Here is a 19,167-nt window from a genome sequence, read left to right on the forward strand (position 1 = left end):
ATTGCAGCACCACTCTGTGTCACTTTTTTCTTTTTAAGTTTGTGTTTATTGTAAAACAGCAAAAGAAAACATTTTAGTACATAGGATAAAATGTGAAAATTGATAGGGCAAGAAATAAACAAAGAATATAATAAGAAAAAATGAAAATATAATAACATATTTTGAAAGAAACGCAGTGTATCTATGCTGAAGGGTAACGGAATTAGAAAAAGATTAAAGGGGAGGGGAATGGGGAAGGAAAGGGGGAATCATCTAATCATGTTGAAAGGATGTAACAAAATATACATAAAACTGTAATCGTTAAAACAAGCTAAGTATGATCATCTATAAACGTGCAATTTTAACATATGAAGATATTAGTATAAGGTACAAACAAGTGTTAAGGGTGGTTTTCTTACCTCAGCTGATACAATAATAATTTTACTAATAGGTGTGAAGATTAGGGAAAGGTAATTAGTTAATGGAAGCCATAATAAATCTCTTTTAATAGCCAATGAAACAGGAGAAACATAGTTAGTGTCCAATTTGTGATGAAAACAAGCTTGAAACGTTACACAACTGGCTTTATTCCAATTTGATATTATTAAATGCAATGCTACATCTAACAGAAGATCTATCAGTTTATATTTCAAAGTTACATCAAGGCTGTGTGAGGCCAAACTACCAAGAAAAATATTTGCGAGGGTAAAAGGAACATTGATTTTAAAAATCTTGTTAATTTGTCGCCAGACTAATCTCCAGAAAAGGGAAATGGAAGGACATTCAAATAACATGTTTTAGATCTGCATTTGGACATTAACAGGACTAACACAATGGGCTGCTACCTGTAGAGAAGGAATTAAGTAATGAAGGAGTAAATAACAGTCTGTGGTAGACAAAATAAAGTGTTTGAGTGGTGTTAGCCGCTTATGTAGTTTTATGGATTTTAAGCCATAATTTTTCCTATAAAGTAGCTGGCCAGCATTCTGCTAAATCCTTTTCTTAGGGCAATTCTGTCTTAGACTTGATTCTAACCAGGACCAAATGTAGAGACTTGTAAATAGCAGATGCCGAGGGACTAGTGTGCAATAAGGAAAAAAGATTAGTCGACAAAGAAGGAGGAGAAGGTACAGATGGCAAAGTGGAAATGTACAGAGCAATAAGGGTATGTAAATGTTTATATTGTAGTTTACATGTTGAGGGTAGAGACTATGGCCCTCATTGTACAGAAGACCGCCAACACACTGCCGCGGCCGCAGAATTCCGCCACAGCTATTATGACCCACATCTCGGAATCCGCCAAAATTCAGACACCCACACAAGTCCGCCACACCAAAGGTCAGTGATAAACTGGCGATAACAAAACCTCCACCGTCACGCCAACAGAAATATGCCCACACTATCACGACACACGAATCCACGCGGCGGTCTTTCAACCGCGTTATTCCATTGGCGGTACACACCGCCGCGCTCAAAATACACACACATTTACAAAAACACAGCCACATTGGACAATTCAAAATACACAAACCTGAGACACATACACACACCACTCCCACACACCCATTACAATATAAAACACACACCCACATCACCCACAAACCCCCACGACAAAAATACAGAAAGAAGGCCAGAGAGAGACACCACCAGCAAGTACAACAGCATCCACAGGCACATAAGACCATCACCCATGCAACTTCCACGCACCTCACACAACACACCAATACATATCACCACACTTATCACCACACACTCCACCCCACACATCACCTACACCACCCCATGGCATGGCAAAGACACCCCAGGTTCTCGGAGGAGGAGCTCAGGGTCATGGTGAATGAAATCGTCCGGGTAGAGCCACAGCTATTCGGATCACAGGTGCAGCACACTTTCATTGCAAGGAAGATGGAGCTATGGCTAAGAATAGTGGACAGGGTCAACGCAGTGGGACAACACCCAAGAAATCGGGAGGACATCAGGAAAGGGTGGAAAGGGTGGAACGACCTACGGAGGAATGTGCGTTCCATGGTCTCAAGACACCACCTGGCGGTTCAGCGGACTGGCGGCGGACCCCACAACTAACAACATGGGAGGAGCAGGTCTTGGCGATTCTGCATCCTGAGGCCTCGCAGGAGTAGCTGGAGGAATGGACTATGGTAAGTCAAAGCTTTACTATTACATCCCCCACCCTACCTGCATACACAGATGCAATAATCATGCCTTTCAACCCCTGCAGGACCCCTACCCAACGTCACCAGACAGGAGGGTCCAGACATGTCCACTCCACCCACAGAAGAGGCCCACAGTGATGACAGCAGCTCTGTCCAACTGGATCTAGATGACCAGCCCGGACCATCGGGGACCTCTGGACAGTCGTTTCCCCTCACACCAACAGGCCACCACAGACCTTCCCCCCTCTGGAAACACCAGGACAGCACCCACCCAGCGGGCCCATACCTCCATCCCCAGGACACGTCAATCAGCTGTGTGTCCACCACTACAGGGAACCCAGGCTAACCCACCACCGCAACAACAACAGGGACCTGGGGGCAGTGGCAGTGGACACACGGTCCAGGGGACGGAGGCCCAGGAACACAGGGGAACTGGGAGGGCTGCTGTGCGACGGGGGAGGACAGGCCAAGGGAACCCATTCTCCACGAGGCCCTCTTCTCCATCATGGGAGCATACCACCACTCCCAGGAGATGATGGCAACGGTACTGGCCAAGTTTCAGGAGACCCAGCGCATGCAGGAGGAACAGTATTTGGGCTTCAGGGAGGAACTCAGAACCATCAGCTCCACCCTGGGAACCATCGTAGGGGTGCTGAAGGAAGTACTCAACACCAGGAGGGACACTGTGGCACTACAAGGGGCCCCTGACACTAGCATGGACGATGAACTGCCCACCACCTCCGCCGGCGCTAGTGGACAGGACGCCCAACCAGAGGACCACCACACCAGCACCCCACCCCCTGCAGACAGAGAACCACCCCGCAAATGGTCCCTGAGATCCAGGAACAAGACAGAGAACGATGCCAAGACCCCCGCCAAGAAATGAGACCACCCTGATTGTCATCCTACTGTCCCACTTTGTCACCCTGTACATAATTAAACTGCCCCAGCATCACTTCCTATGCCGATATGGGCAATGCACCTGTGAGACTAATAGACTGGACTCTGCCATGGACACTCCTCCGCCATCACCCCTCACCATTTAGCTTCCCCCTCCAATATTTTGCATTTAAATAAACACACCTAAAGCACAAAATGATCTGGAGTCTGTCTGTGATTTCAAAATAGTGTATTTGCAATTACAGTGACACAATGTTTTTGAAATAGTAATGTCAACATACCTATGTCACAGATCTAGTCCATGAGAATTTAAGCAGATGACACACAGTGGGACCCACATCTGTGAAACCGTAAGGGAAAGTGACAACTCAGTGACCATACACTGGGTGAAAACGACAGACAGGATAGAGGTAGTAGTGTAAAAGTACATGTAGTAGGCATGATTGTATTCTCACCTGTGTTTCACTGGAAATATTTGCTGATCACTGAGTCCCTGTTCTGCATGTCTTCTTCCTCTGCTTCATCCTCATCACTGTCCACAGGCTCCACAGCTGCCACAACACCGCCATCTGGACCATCCTCCTGCAGAAAAGGCACCTGTCGTCGCAAAGCCAAGTTGTGAAGCATACAGCAGGCCACGATGATCTGGCACACCTTCTTTGGTGAGTAGAATAGGGATCCACCTGTCATGTGGAGGCACCTGAACCTGGCCTTCAGGAGGCCAAAGGTCCGCTCGATCACCCTCCTAGTTCGCCCATGGGCCTCATTGTAGCGTTCCTCTGCCCTGGTCCTGGGATTCCTCACTGGGGTCAGTAGCCATGACAGGTTGGGGTACACAGAGTCACCTTCAAATGGCGAGGGACAACTGTTAGACACACTAACCTGTAGGGATAACCCCAGACAACCATTCCCACTGTCTTGCTTCCAGGGGCTCACCTAATAGCCACACACGGTGCCTCTGGAGTTGACCCATCACATAAGGGATGCTGCTATTCCGCAGGATGTAGGCGTCATGCACTGAGCCAGGGAACATGGCATTCACATGGGAGATGTACTGGTCTGCCAAACATACCATCTGTACATTCATAGAATGATAACTCTTCCGGTTTCTGTACACCTGTTCACTCCTGTGGTGGGGGGACCAAAGCCACATGGGTCCCATCATTGGAACCTATGATGTTGGGGATATGTCCCAGGGCATAGAAATCACCTTTCACTGTAGGCAAATCCTCCACCTGAGGGAAAACGATGTAGCTCCGCATTTGTTTCAGAAGGGCAGACAACACTCTGGACAATACGTTGGAAAACATAGGCTGGGACATCGCTGATGCCATCGCCACAGTTGTTTGATATGACCCACTTGCAAGTAAATGGAGCACTGACAGCACCTGCACTTGAGGGGGGATTCCTGTGGGATGGCAGATTGCTGGCATCAGGTCTGGCTCCAACTGGGTACACAGTTCCTGGATTGTGGCACGGTCAAACCTGTAGGTGATTATCAAATGTCGCTCCTCCATTGTCGACAGGTCCACCAACGGTCGGTACACCGGAGGATGCCGCCATCTCTTCACATATCCCAGCGGACGGTGCCTTTGAAGGACAACAGCGAGTCAAACAACTCAGAGGTACGTACCCACAGTTTACACAGAACACCAATCTTACACAAAATTTGGCCTGTATGTGTGTTGATACTAGGCCTAGGTATGTGTGACGCAGTTGAAAATGAGGCCATGTGGTCCCCTGAAATGGCGGCTTCCTGACCTCAAAAGTGGGACAATGGGATGTGAGCTAACTGCGCTGGCGTTGTACACCGTCGCGGTAGGCGGTCGGAGACCACGGCGCAATGCTGCATTGGTTAACATTGGACCCTATGGGTCCCAGGAGCCAATGACGATGTACGCTGGCGGTGATGGTATGCACCGCCGCGGACGTGACCGCCATTTTCTATCACTTCAATCACGCGATACCTGATCTTCGACAGGAGAGGACCTACACGACAAGTGCTGCTGTGACCTCAATCTGGAAGAGACAATGGCACGTGCGTCTGGGGAAAGGGCCCCTGCCTTCACATCGGAGGAGTTGGAGAAGCTCGTTGATGGGGTCCTCCCTCAGTACACGCTACTCTACGGTCCTCCAGACAAACAGGGAAGTACACAGGGAGCATGTTGTGTGGGCTATGCCTGTGTGGTGAGGGCTGGATGTAAGAAGGAAGGGGGCAGAGTGCTGCGTGCATGTAAGACGGTGAGTGCATGTGCCACATGGCAAGGGTAGGGACGGGGGCCACTCACTTTGAGGGTGCAGTTGGTAATGACTTCTCTTCTTCCCCTGTACATTTCATGTAGGTCAGCTGCCACCAGAAAAAAGATATTTGGCGTGCCATCGCCAAGGACGTCCGGACCCTGGGGGTCTACCACAGACGGAACACCCACTGCCGGAAAAGATGGGAGGACATTCGCCGCTGGAGCAAGAAGACGGCAGAGGCTCAGCTTGGGATGGCCTCCCAAAGTGGGAGGGGTGCCCGTCGAACCATGACCCCCCTGATGTTCAGGATCCTGGAGGTGGCCTTCCCGGAGTTGGATGGGCGCTTGAGGGCATCACAGCAGACATAAGGAGGTGAGTACACTCTCATTCAGCTGTCTTTGCATGCAGTGGAGTTGTCTGGGTGGGGGAGGAGGGCTGTGGGTTTCCCTAGGCCAGGGCGAGTTCCGTAGGCTAGGCCCCTCCGTAAGGCATGGCCATGTGGCCCCCCACCCCACCTCTGTAGAGTGCCAAGTACAGCTATTCATGCCCCTGTGTCATCTATGTGTGCAGATGTTGTCCATAGCCTTGTAGGCCATTTCCCAGGAATTGCACTTTGGAGCCCAAGAGTGCGGCATAGTGCAGGGGGCCTCTGTGTCTGTCTTGTCCGCCAACGGTAGCGGTAATCCATGCACTCAACATGTCTTTCTTCTGTCTCCCCCCCCTTTTTTTTGGTCTTCCTGTTCTTGTGTGCATTAGCATCATCAGGCAGAGGAGCAGTGGCACCGGAGCACGAGGGAGCTGCATCCCACATGGCCCTGGAGGGCGAGACTACGGACTGACACCAGCGACATGGACTCGTCCTCTGATGGGAGCTCCTTTGCGGTGGCGGAAACATCTGTGCCCCCCGCATCTACAGGTACAGCCGCCACTCCCCCTACCAGCACCGCCCTCAGCCTTCGCCCCGTGCCCGCTCACCCAGGAGGGTGGGCATCACCTTCGCCCCAGGCACCTCAGGCCCTGCCCCTGTCACCCCTGCTCCCCTCAGTGAAGAGGCCATTGACCTCCTCAGGTCCCTCACTGTTGGGCAGTTTACCATTTTGAATGCCATCCAGGGTGTAGAAAGGCAGTTGCAACAAACTAATGTATTCCTGGAGGGCATTCATTCTGGTCAGGCGGCCCTTCACCGAGCTTTTCAAACTCTGGCCTCAGCACTGATGGCAGCCATTGTCCCCGTCTCTAGCCTCCCCCTCCAACTTCCCCCACCCAGACCCACTCCCCTGTACCTCTACCTATCCCAAGCACACCATCAGACCAGCCTGCACACACCTCAACACACAAGGGAAGCTCAGGCAAACATAAGCACCACACATCCCACAGGCACTCACGCAAGCAACACACACATGCAGACACACCAACATCCACTGCCTCCACTGTGTCCCCCCTCCTCGTCTCCCTTCTCCCTCCAAGTCTCGTCTACACTCACAGCTGCATGCACTACCTCTACAGCCACTACGTCCCTCACCAGCAAACCCCGCTCACGTGCAGTCACCACCTCCAATACCATTCACAGGTCCCCTGTGTCCTCTCCCAGTGTGTCTGTGACGCCCCCTCCCAAGATACACAACCGCAGGCACACACCCCCCCAACAGCCATCCACCTCACAACAGCGTCCAGCGCATGCACCTGCACCCAAAGTCACCAAACGTGCACCTCCTACTACCACCACCTCTTCCTCCACTCCCAAACCCCCTCCAGCTACCCGTCCCAGTGTGTCCAAAATAATTTTCCTGTCCAGCATTGACCTTTTTCCCACACCTCCCCCACCCCGTCCATCTCATAGGTCCCGAAGTAGCACCTCATCCACAACATCTACGGGACCAGTGGTGCCTGTTGTCACAGGTATGTGGAGTGCACCGGCCACCAGGACAGCCAGTGTGGCACGGAGTCACAGCACAGCCAGTCCCCCCCCTCAGAAGTTGACTCCAGCCACCAAAGCCGCTCCCAGGGGACCCGTTGGGAGTGTGGAGTCAGCTGTTACACCTCCCAAGGTGGGGAAGGGCCACAAGAGACCCGGAAAGTCTGGGAAGAGCTGCACAGCGGAGAAGACCGCCATCATCCCCGCTGCCCAGGAGGCCAACACCAGCCCCAGCCCAGCTGCCAATGAGGCCACCGCCAGCCCCAGCCCAGCTGCCCAGGAGGGCCCCACCAGCCCCATCCCAGCTGCCCAGGAGGGCCCCGCCAGCCCCAGCCCAGCTGCCCAAGAGGCCACTGCCAGCCCCAGCCCAGCTGCCCAGGAGGGCCCCACCAGCCCCATCCCAGCTGCCCAGGAGGGCCCCGCCAGCCCCAGCCCAGTGCCCAGGAGGCCACTGCCAGCCCCATCCCAGCTGCCCAGGAGGGCCCCGCCAGCCCCATCCCAGCTGCCCAGGAGGGCGCCGCCAGCCCCAGCCCAGCTGCCCAGGAGGCCCCGCCAGCCACAGCCCAGCTGCCTAGGAGCCCACCACCAGCCCCAGCCCAGCTGCCCAGGAGGCACCCGCCAGCCCCAGCCCAGCTGCCCAGGAGGCCACCACCAGCAAAAGCCCCGCTGGGCCATGAAGGACCGCCAGCACAAGCACCGCTGGGCCATGAAGGACTGCCAGCACAAGCACCGCTGGGCCATGAAGGACCGCCAGCACAAGCCCCGCTGGGCCATGAAGGACCGCCAGCACAAGCCCCGCTGGGCCATGAAGGACCACCAGCACAAGCCCCGCTGGGCCATGAAGGACCGCCAGCACAAGCCCCGCTGGGCCATGAAGGACCGCCAGCACAAGCACCGCTGGGCCATGAAGGACCGCCAGCACAAGCACCACTGGGCCATGAAGGACCGCCAGCACAAGCCCCACTGGGCCATGAAGGACCGCCAGCACAAGCACCGCTGAACAGGGCACTGCCAACTCAAGCACAGCTGAACAGGGCACCGCCAGCTCAAGCACCGCTGAACAGGGCACTGCCAAATCAAGCACCGCTGGTCCGGGCACCGCCAAATCAAGCACTGCTGAACAGGGCACCGCCAACTCAAGCACCGCTGAACAGGGCACCGCCAACTCAAGCACCGCTAAACAGGGCACACCAAATCAAGCACCGCTGAACAGTGCACCGCCAAATCAAGCACCGCTGGGCCGGGCACCGCCAAATCAAGCACCGCTGAACCGGGCACCGCCAAATCAAGCACCGCTGAACCGGGCACCGCCAACTCAAGCACCGCTAGCCCATGAGCGGCAGGGGTACTGACGCAACTGGGTCCGTCACAGGGTGAGTGATGCACTCTGGGCACCAGGTCCCCTACAGAACCAGTGGAGAGATCCATCCACTACCTCTGTCCTTCACAGGCTGAAGCACTCTGGGCACCAGTCCCCCTCCAGAACCAGTGGAGACTGTCATCCACTACCTCTGTCCTTCACAGGATGAAGCACTCTGGGCACCAGTCCCCCTCCAGAACCAGTGGAGAGATCCATCCACTACCTCTGTCCTTCACAGGATGAAGAACTCTGGGCACCAGTCCCCCTCCAGAACCAGTGGAGGCATGCATCCACTACCTTTGTCCTTCACAGGATGAAGCACTCTGGGCACCAGTCCCCCTCCAGAACCAGTGGAGAGATCCATCCACTACCTCTGTCCTTCACAGGATGAGGCACTCTGGGCACCAGTCCCCCTCCAGAACCAGTGGAGATATGCATCCACTACCTCTGTCCTTCACAGGATGAAGCACTCTGGGCACCAGTCCCCCTCCAGAACCAGTGGAGATTGTCATCCACTACCTCTGTCCTTCACAGGATGAAGCACTCTGGGCACCAGTCCCCCTCCAGAACCAGTGGGGAGAGCCCCCCTCCAGAACCAGTGGAGACATGCATCCACTACCTCTGTCCTTCACAGGATGAAGCACTCTGGGCACCAGTCCCCCTCCAGAACCAGTGGAGCCTGTCATCCACTACCTCTGTCCTTCACAGGATGAAGCACTCTGGGCACCAGTCCCCCTCCAGAACCAGTGGAGACTGTTATCCACTTGAGAGACTGTGGCTTTGCACTCCCCAGGATATGGCAGTGGGCAACCCACCCACTGGAGAGACTTGAGAGACTGTGGCTTTGCACTCCCCAGGATATGGCAGTGGGCAAACCACCCACTGGAGAGACTTGAGAGACTGTGGCTTTGCACTCCCCAGGATAATGCAGTGGGCAAACCATGCACTGGAGAGACTTGAGACTGTGGCTTTGCACTCCCCAGGATTGAACAGTGGGCATTGAGCCCCCTCGTGGATCTGGCGTTGTGCACTCATCCGGCTGAGGTGCCCCCCTTCCCTTCCCCCGAGGTGCCTGTTGTATTTCTATCTGATGCCCCTGAAGTGTTCTCTCTGCCATGATTTCCAATATATAGATCGGTTGTTGACTCGTATTAGTTTATTATGCCAAATAGTTTGTTGTGAAAAGTTGGCACTTGAGGGACAAGCTGAGGGCAAAAGAGGTGACAGGAGTTTGCTACTGTGGGAAATAACTGGTGTACAGAACTGAGCTAAATTGGCTGTAAAAGCAAGAATTGTTTTAAAATCGAAAGGAGAAATAAGAGATTTCTCTAGTTGTAACCATACCCGAGGATGTAAGGGTAAGTTAGAGAGCCAACTAGCTTGTTTTAAAGAAAAGGCGTGATATTTTTTGAAGTCAGGAAATCTAAGACCTCCATTTGACTCATCTTTTTTTAAAAGAGACAATGCAATATGGGGGGGGTTGCCTTTTCATAGAAATTTGGAAAGTAAAGAGTCTATTTTTTAAAATAGAGAGGAATATGGACAGGCATTATCGCAATTATATATAATACCATGGGGTAAAGCATCATTTTAATAGAATCGGGTCTGCCCCACCAGGAGAGGAAAAGTGGATGGCAACGAGTGATAATATCATTTAATGTTTTAATGTCTTCAAAATTAAATTTTATAGTGTCACTAATAGTTTGTGAAAACCATGATCCTAAATATTTTATTTTAGAGGCCTTCAAGTAAATCCAGTGGAAATAAAAAGTTGCTTATTACACACAGAACATTCAAAGGTAATCTCACATTTATCAGAATTTAGTTTATAAACAGAGAGATGAGAGAAGGTATTAACCTGATGGAAAAAGAGGGCAGAGAGGTAGTGGGATTAGAACAGTTTAAAAAATATCATCAGCATTAAGCGACATTTTAATTTGGTGAGATCCTATTTGAAAACCTGACGTGTATCTTGTCAAATTTTAGTGAGAAAAGGTTCAAGTACTATGATAAGTAGAGGAGATAATAGGCAGCCTTGATGTACCCCCTCTAAACAAGGGAAAATATTCTGAGTGCAAACCATTAACAAAAATGGTAGCTTTAGGGCCAGATTTTAATTAGGATATCGATTCAATTAGTTTGGGTGGAAGTCCAATTCACTTTAACGTTTGAACCATGAAGCTGCATTCCATCCTATCAAATGCTTTCTCTGCATTTAAGTGATAGCTGCAATAGGATAATTTAACATAGAAGCCTTGACTAGAATATTAAAAAGAACTCTAGCATTATCAGAGGCTAGTTAGTCTTAAACAAAACCCGACTGTTCAAGACCTATTAGATCAGGTTAGATGGGGTCAATTTGTAGAGCCTAAATTTTTGTGAATATTTTATAATCTGTATTAACTAGAGAAATGGGACGATAATTTTTACAAAGTGCGGGATCCTTATCTTTTTGGATTAAACAAATCATAGCCTCCTGAAAGGTACTATGGGAGGAGACGGTTTTGGCAAAAGAGTTACATAACTGCAGACGTTTAAGTAAAAGGGCTTGCGAAAAGTGACTATTAAATTCAAAAGTAAACCAGTCAGGACCAGGAGCTTTCCCTCTGTGAAGAACAGAGATCGCGTGAGATAATTCTAAGAGTGTGATATCTGATCCAAGTGAGTCTAAATCAATGTTGTGAAGAGGGAGAGGCAATGGATTGAAAATATGTTGATAAATCTGTTTGGGATGAATGAGTATTAGAAGAATAGAAATTGGTGTAAAAAATAACAAATTCCTGCATTATATCTTTATCTTAATAAATAACATTACCAGTTGTATTTCATAGGGATTCTATTTTAGTCCTTTCTCTCCTGATTTTTAGAAAATTAGCAAGTAACTTTCCCATTTTGTTTTGGCCCCTGTAATATCTTGCACTACTTAAGAGAAAGCAGCATTCATAGTTGGTCTATTAAATGTGAATTTGGCTTCAATAGGGGAACCTAATGAGGCCGCGTTATTAGAATGATAATCGTATTAAAGTTTATTTTTTTTTAAGTAAGTGCATAGTTTGGGATTCCAAATTTTGTTTATTGGAAACATATTACAACCTCTGGCTGCTGCTTTAAAAGAGTCTCAAATAGAAACAATAGAGGTTTCAAATTCAGAAGTGAATTAAGAATCTGAAAGGAGTGTTGTTAAAACACCATCTGCCTGCATGAGGTGAAAAAGGAATAAGGTCAATATCTGTATAAACTGGTGCATGATCTGAAATCAAAATGGAACCTATGTCTAAATGGAGAACATTTTGGGTAACAGATTTACTGAAGAGGTAACCTATCCAAGATTGTGAGTGATGTGGGTGTGAATAAAAGGCATATTCAGAGAGGTCTGAATGGCAGTCTCCAAATATCAACTAAGGAGTTACGGTGTATGCAAGATTTAAATTGAGAGTGCATCTTGGAATGAACAACCTTAACTGTTGAGCACCGGACCAGTACAGGATCCAAAATTTGATTCGAATTGCCATCAAATATAACATATCCATTATCATTACAAATGTAATTTATATGATGTATTGGATCAAAATATATTGTCTACTGAAACCGGACCATAAACATTAAAAACAGTCAAAGGTATATTATTTATAAGGAGTTTGACAATAATCCAGTCACCCTCAGAATCAGTTTCCTGATGAATTGGCTTGGGATGCAACTTTTTATGGCAGAAAATTACTACTCTGTTTTTCTTCCCCAGAGCATGAGAAGCAAGCATATTGCCTACCCAACATTTTTTATTTAGTAACTACTGTCTCAGAAAGATGTGACTCCTGAATAAGTGCAACATCTGTTTTTAGTTTAGCTAAATGAGATACCACCCTTTGTGTTTTAGTAGGATTACCTAGTTCTTTAACCCCTTCTGTGCCGCGGACGTAGTGGTTACGTCCCGCGGCACAGTGCTGCTGTGCCGAGGACGTAACCACTACGTCCTCGGCACACAGCCCAGAGGGAGCGCTCTCGCTCCCTCTGTGTGCTTCCCCCCACCCCCCCAAAGTCAGGGATGGAAGGGGAAGCCCTTCCCCTTCCACCCCCGACCCCCCCACCCCCCCATAATGACGTCAGCGCGCCATCGCGCGCTGACTTCATTATGGGGATTTCGCCGCACAGGAAGCCATTTGCTTCCTGTGCGGCGAACGGAGAAGAGGTGAGTTCCTCTTCCCGGTGGGTGGGGGGTTTGGGCTAAAGAGGCACCGGGGGAAAGGAAAGGCTTTTCCTTTCCCCCGGTGTCTCTTTGAGCATTCCTGCTGCCCGATCGCATTGCGATCGGGCAGCAGGAATGCCCACTAGACACCAGGGATTTTTTTTTGTTGTTGTACTTTCTGTTTCTTGTTGGCGGGGAGCGGCCCCTTGGGCAAGGGTCGCTCCCCTTGTGGGGGCAATTTGTTACGGCCATTTCTGCCCCCCTTGGGGGCAGATTGGCCTACTTTTTAGGCGGATCTGCCCCCAAGGGGGGCAGAAACCACTGGATCACCAGGGATTTTTATTTTCTGTGCATTTATGTTGGGGGGGGGTGCCCCCCTGGGCAAGGGGCGCCCCCCCCAAGGGGGCAGAGAACTGTTGGCCTTTTCTGCCCCCCTTGGGGGCAGATCGGCCTATTTTTTTTAGGTCCATCTGCCCCCAAGGGGGGCAGAAGCCACTTAGGCACCAGGGATTGTGTGTGTAGTGAATGGGGGGGCGCCCCCTTGGGCAAGGGTCGCTCCCCTGTGGGGGGCATGTCCTTTAGGGCCATTTCTGCCCCCCTTGAGGGCAGATTGGCTACTTTTTAGCCAGATCTGCCCCCAAGGGGGGCAGAAAACACTAGATCACCAGGGTTTTTTATTTTTATGTGTATTTATGTGGGGGGGTGCCCCCTTGGGCAAGGGGCGCCCCCCCAAGGGGGCAGAGAACTGTTGGCCTTTTCTACCCCCCTTGGGGGCAAATCGGCCTATTTTTTTTAGGTCCATCTGCCCCCAAGGGGGGCAGAAGCCACTTAGGCACCAGGGATTGTGTGTGTAGTGGATGGGGGGGCGCCCCCTTGGGCAAGGGTCGCTCCCCTTTGGGGGGTATGTCTTTTAGGGCCATTTCTGCCCCCCTTGAGGGCAGATCAGCCTATTATTTTTAGGCTGATCTGCCCCCAAGGGGGGCAGAAACCACTAGAACGCCAGGGATGTTTTTTTATGTGTTTATTTCTGTGGGGGGGCGTCCCCTTGGGCACGGGGCGCCCCCCCAAGGGGGGCATTGACCTGTTGGCCATTTCTGCCCCCCCTGGGGGCAGATGGGCCTATTTTTCTAGACCCACCTGCCCCCAAGGGGGGCAGAAGCCACGTAGACACCAGGGATAGTGTGTGTGTGTGTGTGTGTGTTAGTGGATGGGGGGGGGGTTTGGGCAAGGGTCGCCCCCCACTTTGGGGGCACATGTACCCAGGCCATTTCTGCACCCCTTGGAGACAGATCAGCCTATTATTTTTAGGCTGATCTGCCCCCAAGGGGGGCAGAAACCACTAGAACGCCAGGGATGTTTTTTTATGTGTTTATTTTTGTGGGGGGGCGTCCCCTTGGGCACGGGGCGCCCCCCCAAGGGGGGCATTGACCTGTTGGCCATTTCTGCCCCCCCTGGGGGCAGATGGGCCTATTTTTCTAGACCCACCTGCCCCCAAGGGGGGCAGAAGCCACGTAGACACCAGGGATAGTGTGTGTGTGTGTGTGTGTGTGTTAGTGGATGGGGGGGGGCTTGGGCAAGGGTCGCCCCCCACTTTGGGGGCACATGTACCCAGGCCATTTCTGCACCCCTTGGAGACAGATCAGCCTATTATTTTTAGGCTGATCTGCCCCCAAGGGGGGCAGAAACCACTAGAACGCCAGGGATGTTTTTTTATGTGTTTATTTTTGTGGGGGGCGTCCCCTTGGGCACGGGGCGCCCCCCCAAGGGGGGCATTGACCTGTTGGCCATTTCTGCCCCCCCTGGGGGCAGATGGGCCTATTTTTCTAGACCCACCTGCCCCCAAGGGGGGCAGAAGCCACGTAGACACCAGGGATAGTGTGTGTGTGTGTGTGTGTTAGTGGATGGGGGGGGGCTTGGGCAAGGGTCGCCCCCCACTTTGGGGGCACATGTACCCAGGCCATTTCTGCACCCCTTGGAGACAGATCAGCCTATTATTTTTAGGCTGATCTGCCCCCAAGGGGGGCAGAAACCACTAGAACGCCAGGGATGTTTTTTTATGTGTTTATTTTTGTGGGGGGGCGTCCCCTTGGGCACGGGGCGCCCCCCCAAGGGGGGCATTGACCTGTTGGCCATTTCTGCCCCCCCTGGGGGCAGATGGGCCTATTTTTCTAGACCCACCTGCCCCCAAGGGGGGCAGAAGCCACATAGACACCAGGGATAGTGTGTGTGTGTGTGTGTGTGTTAGTGGATGGGGGGGGGGCTTGGGCAAGGGTCGCCCCCCACTTTGGGGGCACATGTACCCAGGCCATTTCTGCACCCCTTGGAGACAGATCAGCCTATTATTTTTAGGCTGATCTGCCCCCAAGGGGGGCAGAAACCACTAGAACGCCAGGGATGTTTTTTTATGTGTTTATTTTTGTGGGGGGGCGTCCCCTTGGGCACGGGGCGCCCCCCCAAGGGGGGCATTGACCTGTTGGCCATTTCTGCCCCCCCTGGGGGCAGATGGGCCTATTTTTCTAGACCCACCTGCCCCCAAGGGGGGCAGAAGCCACGTAGACACCAGGGATAGTGTGTGTGTGTGTGTGTGTGTGTTAGTGGATGGGGGGGGGCTTGGGCAAGGGTCGCCCCCCACTTTGGGGGCACATGTACCCAGGCCATTTCTGCACCCCTTGGAGACAGATCAGCCTATTATTTTTAGGCTGATCTGCCCCCAAGGGGGGCAGAAACCACTAGAACGCCAGGGATGTTTTTTTATGTGTTTATTTTTGTGGGGGGGCGTCCCCTTGGGCACGGGGCGCCCCCCAAGGGGGGCATTGACCTGTTGGCCATTTCTGCCCCCCCTGGGGGCAGATGGGCCTATTTTTCTAGACCCACCTGCCCCCAAGGGGGGCAGAAGCCACATAGACACCAGGGATAGTGTGTGTGTGTGTGTGTGTGTTAGTGGATGGGGGGGGGGCTTGGGCAAGGGTCGCCCCCCACTTTGGGGGCACATGTACCCAGGCCATTTCTGCACCCCTTGGAGACAGATCAGCCTATTATTTTTAGGCTGATCTGCCCCCAAGGGGGGCAGAAACCACTAGAACGCCAGGGATTTTTTTTTATGTGTTTATTTTTGTGTGGGGGCGTCCCCTTGTGCACGGGCGCCCCCCCAAGGGGGGCATTGACCTGTTGGCCATTTCTGCCCCCCCCTGGGGGCAGATGGGCCTATTTTTCTAGACCCACCTGCCCCCAAGGGGGGCAGAAGCCACGTAGACACCAGGGATAGTGTGTGTGTGTGTGTGTGTTAGTGGATGGGGGGGGGCTTGGGCAAGGGTCGCCCCCCACTTTGGGGGCACATGTACCCAGGCCATTTCTGCACCCCTTGGAGACAGATCAGCCTATTATTTTTAGGCTGATCTGCCCCCAAGGGGGGCAGAAACCACTAGAACGCCAGGGATTTTTTTTTATGTGTTTATTTTTGTGTGGGGGCGTCCCCTTGGGCACGGGCGCCCCCCCAAGGGGGGCATTGACCTGTTGGCCATTTCTGCTCCCCCTGGGAGCAGATGGGCCTATTTTTCTAGAACCACCTGCCCCCAAGGGGGCAGAAGCCACTTAGGCACCAGGGATAGTGTTGTGTGTGTTTTTTTTGTTTGAGGGCTGTCCCCTTTGGCAAGGGTCCCTCTCCATGGGGACACAGTACTAAAGGTATTTTTTGGCTTCCTTGGGGCAGACAGGCCTATTTTTTTAGTAGGCCCATCTGCCCCTATGGCAGAATCCACTTAGGCACCAATTTCTAAAATGTTTGATGGTGGGGTGTTTGTCAACTGAAGAAGTCTTTGCATTTGTGATAAAAAATGTTTTTCTCCTTTTTGTTCTAGTTCAAAGCTTTTGCTTTATTTGCTGTGGCTCCTTGCGGTTTTGGCGGTGGTTGACCTGCAGTTTGCACAGTTGCATGTTTTAGGTAAGTAAAAACAATTTACTCCAAAGGAGTATTGTTGCCATGCATGAATGACATGTTTGTAGGGGGTGTACTAAATGCAGGATTGTGTGTGAAATTGTCCTTAGGTTTGTGCACAATGATATTTGTTTTGTCTTATTTCTAATTTGCCTTTCTTTCTTTCTTTTTAGTGGGATATCATTGGTGATTGCTGTGTAGTTGCTGGTGAATCAAGCTTTTTCAGGCAAGTGAGCGGTATAGTTTTTGAGTTTGTAACTCTTACTAACAAAGCTACACTTTGTTACTTGTCTTACACAGTGCTGGTTGTTGGTGGTGAATTTGTCCAGTTAATTTTAGCAGGAGAGATCATGGCTAGCCGCAGGATGACCGCTCAGCAGGTGGTTGGTATGCTTTTTGAGTCACAGTCTGATCATGACTATGAGACGGACTCTGCATCTGAGGCAGAGGAGGAAGTCAGAGATTCTGGCAGTGATGTTTCTGTTGGAGGGGAATCTTCTGATGATGAAGCCACACTCAGTGCAGATGAAGGTTCTGTTTTAGAGGAGGACATTGATGTGCCAATAGTGCAGCAACCTGGGGCTGAAAGGTTTCCCGTTAGAAGACCTGATGTCTGGGTTGCCCCAAACATGGAGCAGCCAGAGTTGCCTGCCTTTACTGGTCTCCCGGGGTGTAACGCCAATACAGAGAACTTTATGCCTATCAATTTCTTTGAGTTATTCATGGATGATGTGTTTTTGGAAGAGATTGTTGAGCAGACTAATTTGTATGCGGAGCAGCATTTGAGGGACAACGCTGCTAGACTTAGGCCACACTCTAGAGCTGCCCAGTGGATTCCCACAAATTTGGAGGAGCTAAAAAAGTTTTTGGGTTTGACTTTTTTGATGGGGTTGATAAGGAAGCCGTCACTGGCTTCTTATTGGTCTACTAGTCCCTTGATGGCAACAGCTATATTTCCAGCTACCATGAGTCGTAATCGGTATTTGCTTCTTCTTAGGATGCTGCATTTTGTTGACAATGCATTAGCCTTGCCACGAGATCACCCAGATTCTGACCGTCTTTTTAAGATTAGGCCTGTCCTTGATCATTTTGTAGATCGGTTTTCGGAGGTCTATGTTCCAGGCAAAGAGATAAGTGTGGACGAGTCTTTGGTCCTCTTCAAGGGTCGTTTGGTTTTTAGGCAGTACATTCCTAGCAAAAGGGCACGATATGGAATTAAATTGTATATGCTGTCTGAAAGTAGGACAGGATATGTGTATAGTTTCCGTGTGTACACTGGTAGGGATTCCAATATTGACCCCCCTGGTTGTCCTCCCACTTTTGGAGTTACTGAGAAAATAGTGTGGGATCTTGGTAGACGACTGTTCAACAAAGGTCACCATTTGTATGTAGATAACTTCTACACTGGTGTGCAGTTGTTCAAGGAATTGTTTAGAGTGGACACAGTTGCTTGTGGCACAATCCGTTCTAACCGGAAAGGCTATCCAAGGGAGCTTGTCTGTAAAAAACTTGAGAGGGGACAGTGCTGTGCCTTGCGGAACGAGGAGCTGCTAGCTTTGAAATTTTCAGACAAGAGGGATGTCTACATGCTAAGTACCATCCATGATGAGAGTACTTCCCCTGTGACTGTTTGGGGCCAGGTTGCTGAAGTGCGCAAACCTGTGTGCATTTTAGATTATAATAAGCACATGGGAGGTGTAGATAGAGTTGACCAGAGGTTGGAACCTTATACTGCTATTCGTAAGTCTTATGTTTGGTATAAGAAGTTAGCACTTCACCTCTTCCACTTAGCAACCTTCAATGCTTTTATTGTGTTTAGGGATAGGTCTCCAGACTCAAAGATGACATTTGTGAAATTTCAGGAGTCAGTGATAGAGAGCCTTATTGTGGTGGAACAGGCCAGAGTTCCTAGAGAAGCAGTGGTGGAGGATGTGGCTAGATTGAAAGATCGCCACTTTGCTGAGCACATTCCTCCCACACCCAAAAAAGACTTTCCAGCTAAGAAATGTAGAGTGTGTTTTCGAAGAGGTATCCGGAGGGAGTCTCGAATGTACTGCCCAGATTGTCCTTCAAAGCCTGGGCTGTGTGTCGGTGCTTGTTTTAAGAATTACCACACCCAGAAGAATTTCTGGGAACAACCATGAGTGTAAACTCATGTCTGTTTTGTATTTTCATGTGTTTAGTTTCATGGTTAGCATTTCTGTCATGTTGTTAGTTAGAGCTTTTGTGTTTGTTGTTTTGTAATTCTATCTACTTAGTTAGGGGTTCCTCTGTTTAAAAAAAAATATATATATATGATGCCATTGTGTGTGGAGTGGGGCTTGGCTGAGACTGTACATATTGACTTGATGTTGGCTACTGCAACACACTGCCAGCCAAACACCAGTCCACACACTCCCATCAGCTGGTGTGATTGTTGTATCAGGCATGTGGGCGTATGTAAGTGATGGGCCCTTGAGTGGCGCTGTCTGTCGATGTGAGTGT

Source organism: Pleurodeles waltl, chromosome 1_1 (assembly GCF_031143425.1).
Source record: "Pleurodeles waltl isolate 20211129_DDA chromosome 1_1, aPleWal1.hap1.20221129, whole genome shotgun sequence".
NCBI classification, from domain to species: domain Eukaryota; kingdom Metazoa; phylum Chordata; class Amphibia; order Caudata; family Salamandridae; genus Pleurodeles; species Pleurodeles waltl.